The 6,000-nt window shown below is 44.8% G+C and overlaps 1 protein-coding gene across 1 annotated transcript in view; it reads left to right on the top strand.

Moving 5' to 3' along the window:
- The first annotated feature begins 2,786 nt into the window (after positions 1–2,786).
- Positions 2,787–6,000, top strand: part of LOC112225602 (diacylglycerol kinase beta) — a 141,743-nt gene continuing 138,529 nt past the window's right edge. The window contains exon 1 of the mRNA XM_042306600.1: positions 2,787–3,286. The gene's annotated coding sequence lies outside the window, so the exon portion shown is untranslated. The remainder of the gene's footprint in view (positions 3,287–6,000) is intronic.

Genomic DNA, 6,000 nt, shown 5'->3' with positions numbered 1-6,000 from the left:
CTGGTGTAGGGACACACAAGCCCTGTTACAACAGCTGCAGGTTCCTTTCCCAACTACTGAGCCTGAGTATCACACCACACTGACTGCACAATGAATCAGACTGGTCATAACCACCAGCCTGCTACTCCGCAGCATGCACTTTGTTGTCAAGTAGTAGTATTGTGTGTGTGTGTGACTTAGAAAACAGAAACAATATTAATTGTTAAATGAAACTGTGTGGTTTCCGGTTTGTGATGTTGTCGGTGTTACACACTGGAAATAAAGAAGAGAGACTTGAGAATAGGAACCCGACAGGAAGTGAAACAGCATGTTACAGAGAGAAGAAGAGAGAGAAGCCCTGCTGAGCCCTGTCTCAACTACGTCAAACAGCCATTATTATGGACAACATCCACAGAGAACACACACACACACACACACAAATATATCCCATTGTCACATATGTCTGTATATATGTTTTACAGCTGTATGTTTATTTTCTTATATGTATAGTACCTCAGGTCTGTTTATCCGGTTCTTGTTCTAGACCTCAACCCATACAGTAGTTGGTTTTGACACCCTATTCCCTATATTGTGATTAAGTGCAGAATAGGGTGCCATTTGTGACGCAGACCATGTGAGCTCCCCAGAGCAGCTGTGTGTTGTGCTTTAGAGTGGGTGTTGCGGGGGAGGCAGGTGGTCTCTGCTTAGTGCGGTGACAGTTCTGTAGCATTCTGAGAAAACCACCTTGTCAGCCACGCCTCCCAAAAGGACACCTTCCCAAGACGGTTAGACAGTTAAAGGTCGTCAACCACCAAGTCTGCAAACACACACACACACACACACACCCTCATTAGGCTGCGGGAGTTTAGCTGGATCGTGAGAGAGTCTTGAACAGCACAACTGTGAATCATAATTGATTCATTTGAATTTATAAAATCATAAAAGTAGCTCGCCGCTCAAACATTACAAAATGGTTGAAGATACAAAGACTGGAGGTTTATATCCATTGTCCTCTTTGGCATTACTCGATTCAGTTAAAATCAACAGGGAGTACCAATTACAAATAGGAACCATTTACAGCAATTCCAACCGCACAGGGGGGCCTGTTGAAGTCTCCTCGTGAAAGAACACCCCTAGGTTTACCTAACAACTTCAATGACTAAATGATCTGAACAGAGGTAAAAAATATTTAAAAAATACCTGGGAGTTCATGACATATAGTAAGATGAAGAAACAGTACTCTGAGCCGCAGCTCCATACTACTCAGACACAGAGAACTGATACTACTGTGTATACTGGTTGTTGGGTGGTGTGGGGTGTGTGTGGGGGGAGGGGTCTGGGTGGCTTTTTACCATTTCTTTAGATCCTTCATGTCTAAATCATTGGCAGAAAAAAGTTTGGTCCAAATCAGAATATTGAATATTATATGAATCCTATAAATTAAAATGGCCAATTTGGATGCAATCAATTCGTGTAAATTCTCCAGAGATCAAATAATATTTAGACAAAATAATGTTGCAGGAATGCTTGAAACAATATCAGAACAATCTGACATGGTGGGTGTCAAAATCCTCTTTCTTGTTCTTTTTGAGGCGGAACGACCCAGAGGAGAGCTATACTGTAATTGCAGTTTTTGCCAAAAAATAAAGACAGAAAGAAAGTACAAGCCAGACAAAAACGGTCTGCTTTTGATCAGGCAGGAGGGGCGGAGCACTCTGGAGCTATTTTTATCCCTTTTGTCTACCTCTCAAATGAAGTAATGGACTGTTGGTATTACTAAAGCCCCGTACATCAAGCTCCCTAACGCTACAGAAACAGGAGATGGGCTCCTGCCCAATGGGTCCTTCTGATTGGGACAAGGTTTTACTTAGGGCACCCATGGCATAGGGCTGTTCACTCTGTCTGCTCCTGCTCTGCTACTGCTCTGCTATTGCTCTGCTACTGCTCTGCTACTGTTCTGCTACTGTTCTGCTACTGCTCTGCTATTGCTCTGCTACTGCTCTGCTATTGTTCTGCTACTGCTCTGCTACTGCTCTGCTATTGCTCTGCTACTGTTCTGCTACTGCTCTGCTACTGTTCTGCTACTGCTCTGCTATTGCTCTGCTACTGTTCTGCTACTGCTCTGCTACTGTTCTGCTACTGTTCTGCTACTGCTCTGCTACTGTTCTGCTACTGTTCTGCTACTGCTCTGCTATTGCTCTGCTACTGCTCTGCTATTGCTCTGCTACTGCTCTGCTACTGTTCTGCTACTGTTCTGCTACTGCTCTGCTATTGCTCTGCTACTGCTCTGCTATTGCTCTGCTACTGTTCTGCTACTGCTCTGCTATTGCTCTGCTACTGTTCTGCTACTGCTCTGCTACTGTTCTGCTACTGCTCTGCTACTGTTCTGCTACTGCTCTGCTATTGCTCTGCTACTGCTCTGCTATTGCTCTGCTACTACTCTGCTATTGCTCTGCTACTGCTCTGCCTGGTGCTTGGCATAATGCCCCCCCTGCCTGCCCACGGATACTTTCAGGCCAATGTATCACTTTAGGTCTTGTTTTGTTTGGATTACAAAGGTATTGAGTTTATTTAATGAATCTGAACAAACGTTCAGTTTAAGATTAATTGGCAAAAATGCAGTAAAAAGAGATGGCTGTATAGAAAAGTCAGAGATAGAAATAGAGGGCCAATACATTAATGGCATGTTTAGACCTTTGTAAGATAAAACTAACACACAGGATGTTGTGTGGGTGGGTAGTGGGGGGGTGTTGATGAGAGAGATATAAAGAGAGAGAGTGAGGGAAGGAGAGAGGGTGATAGAGAGATTGGGAGTGTGAACAGCTCAATGTAAACAGGCTGTCAGAAAAGAAAGTGCAGGGACATTGTCACCCTGCTGAGGCTGGGAAGAGAATCACATAGTATCTGCAGAGCAACACTCACCAGGACAGAGAGCGGGAGAGAAGAGAGGGGAGGGCAATGACCAGGCAGAGTCCACGACAGTGAGAGTGAGTGAGAGAGAGAGAGAGAGAGAGAGAGAGAGAGAGAGAGAGAGAGAGAGAGAGAAAGAGAGAGAGAGAGAGAGAGAGAAAGGCTTAATTAATTCAGGCTGGATGGGAGGGAGGGATGTTGCTGCCTCTACCATGGCTCCAGTGCCTGTGCTGTGCCTCTCTGTGTAGCTGGATCGGTACTGTGTTGCTGTAGCTGCTGTGAGAGGCTGCTCACTGCTCTGCCCACGGGGAAAGCGAGACCCATGCCCCGGCCGGCTTGGAAAGGACTCCCTATCAACCCATACTGAAGAAAGCATCACACACAGGGATGGGCAGAGGTAGGAGACAAGCTATGTTTCACTCTCTCTCTCTCTGATGATGTCGCTGTGTTCATTTCTGTTTCTCTGGTTTATTTCTCCTGGTTTCTCTCTCACTCTCTCTGTTTATATCCCTGTTTCTCTCTTTTTGTTTCTCTCTCTCTGTTTCTTTCTTTCTCCATGTTTCTCTCTCTCTCTCTTCGCAGAAGATCATTCTCCATTGATCATTGCTTTCTGACCAGGCTTTGGCAACTTTCTCGCTCTTGCCATTAGTACCTGTGTCACTGGAATGTGTGTTTATTTTTCCTTCCATGTCCTTTCACTTTCAATCTTTCTGTGTTATCCTACATGTATAGCAGCATGTTGATAATCTGGTTGTTGTGGTCAGTTTCTTAGTGACAATGTGTGCTCTTGTGCTGATTGTGGATGTGATGTATGTATGGGGAGATAATCCAACACGGATCCTTGGTCATTCCACTGAACTCACCCTTACTGTCCTTTCTTTCAGACACATTGAGACGGATTTAAGTTGCCTATTTATTTCTTATGCTTGCTGGTGTGAGAGACACAGTCATGTTTTCAGACATATTTCTAAACTGTCTATATATATATATATATACACACACACACAGAGGTGAATCAACAGTACAGCATTTTTGTGAAAGTTAATTTCCCTTGTGTTGTCTGAATAGTTGCCTTCTCATAAAAATATTAGACTCCAGCACATTTTCACACACGCAAACACATGTAGGACATTCTTGAGAGAGTCCATTGATAGCTGTCATAGATTATCAGTCCTCTCCTCCATGTGTCAAGGCTGCTGCCAACGTTTACCTTGAGTTGTGCTCTCTCTGTCTCTCTCTCTGTCTCTCTCTCTGTCTCTCTCTCTGTCTGTCTGTCTCTCTCTCTCTCTGTCTCTCTCTCTCTCTGTCTCTCTCTCTGTCTCTGTCTGTCTCTCTCTCTTTCTCTCTCTCTGTCTCTCTGTCTCTCTCTCTCTCTCTCCATACCGTGTGATTCAGGCACCAGACTTTGATTAATCTCAAATCTGCACTCTTAATTACGCCTCATCATCCGATTACCAAAAGCAATGGTTATTCAGGCCCAGACAGGACGTCTGATTCACAGGCTGGCCAATAAACGATGAAGGATGTTTCTGTTCTAGTACGATGCGCTCTGAGTGAAGACCTGCCTGAACGAGAGGCTCATTCACCACTAGCTAATTGACTATGCTGCTCACCTTCTCAGAGCTCAGACAGAGAGAGACTGGAAAATTGGAGGGTTCACGTGCCTGTGAGTGAGTGCTTGCATACATGCGTTTGTTATGTGTGCATGGATACTAGTAGGAGTGTCCATGGTGCCACTTAGATTCATGTTTACATCCACCATAAAGGGAGGTTGTCAGGTTTCTAATAGCAGGTAGTGGTCGAGGACGTGAAAAGATGTGGGATGATGACTGACATCCCTCTGTAACCATGGTGGACAGCTTGGCCGCTCCTGCTTCGTGACATGGAGTGAGAGAGGATCAATAATAATCTGCCTCAGTGGTTCCATGGGATTAACATGACCATAGGTTGCCTCTAGGTGATTGATCACTAACAGAAATCTCCATGTCAAATGATAACCTAGTCCATATGTAGTGTACTATATTTGATCAGTAGAGCTGAGCAATTAGTGCTTTCAATAAAATATTTCAGTTTTTCTGTGTATTACATCTGTTTCACTTGATGACTTTTTTAGTAGTTCATCAAAGTAAATAAGGCCAACTTTTCTGACTGCTGAATAACAACTATAAATCACTAAGGTTATGTATTTCAGGTATAGTTACCTCACGAAGAAATTGCTCTCTATCCCTCTCGATCATGCATTCTCTCTCTCTCTCTTTGTCTGCCCCACATTAACCTACCATAGCAGGCGTAAAAGAAACACACAGACCGGACAAGTAGGCTGGCAGTGGATTATGGTCATTGTAGTTAATTGCCATGTTTTCTTCACTGAACTATGTAGAATACTGGCCTGTTGGACGCTACAACTCCCTACTAAACTCTGCAAAAAAAGAAACGTCCTCTCACTGTCAACTGCGTTTATTTTCAGCAAACTTAACATGTGTAAATATTTGTATGAACATAACAAGATTCAACAACTGAGGCATAAACTGAACAAGTTCCACAGACATGTGACTAACAGAAATGGAACAATGTGTCCCTGAACAAAGGGGGGGCGGGGGGTCAAAAGTAACAGCTGCATTAAGTACTGCAGTGCATCTCCTCCTCATGGACTTCACCAGATTTGAGATGTTACCCCACTCTTCCACCAAGGCACCTGCAAGTTCCCAGACATTTCTGGGGGGAATGGCCCTAGCCCTCACCCTCTGACCCAACAGGTCCCAGACGTGCTCAATGGGATTGAGGTCCGGGCTCTTCCCTGGCCATGGCAGAACACTGACATTCCTGTCTTGCAGGAAATCATGCACAGAACGAGCAGTATGGCTGGTGGCATTGTGATGCTGGAGGGTCATGTCAGGAAGAGCCTGCAGGAAGGGTACCACATGAGGGAGGAGGTTGTCTTCCCTGTAACGCACAGTGCTGAGATTGCCTGCAATGACAACAAGCTCAGTCCGATGATGCTGTGACACACTGCCCCAGACCATGACGGACCTTCCACATCGATCCCGCTCCAGAGAGCAGGCCTCGGTGTAACGCTCATTCCTTCGACAATAAACATGAATCTGACCATCT

The sequence above is a fragment of the Oncorhynchus tshawytscha genome, linkage group LG26 (genome assembly GCF_018296145.1).
Source record: "Oncorhynchus tshawytscha isolate Ot180627B linkage group LG26, Otsh_v2.0, whole genome shotgun sequence".
In the NCBI taxonomy this organism is placed as follows: domain Eukaryota; kingdom Metazoa; phylum Chordata; class Actinopteri; order Salmoniformes; family Salmonidae; genus Oncorhynchus; species Oncorhynchus tshawytscha.
Note: the sequence above shows the minus strand (reverse complement) of the source record. Positions and strands in the feature narration are given on the sequence as shown.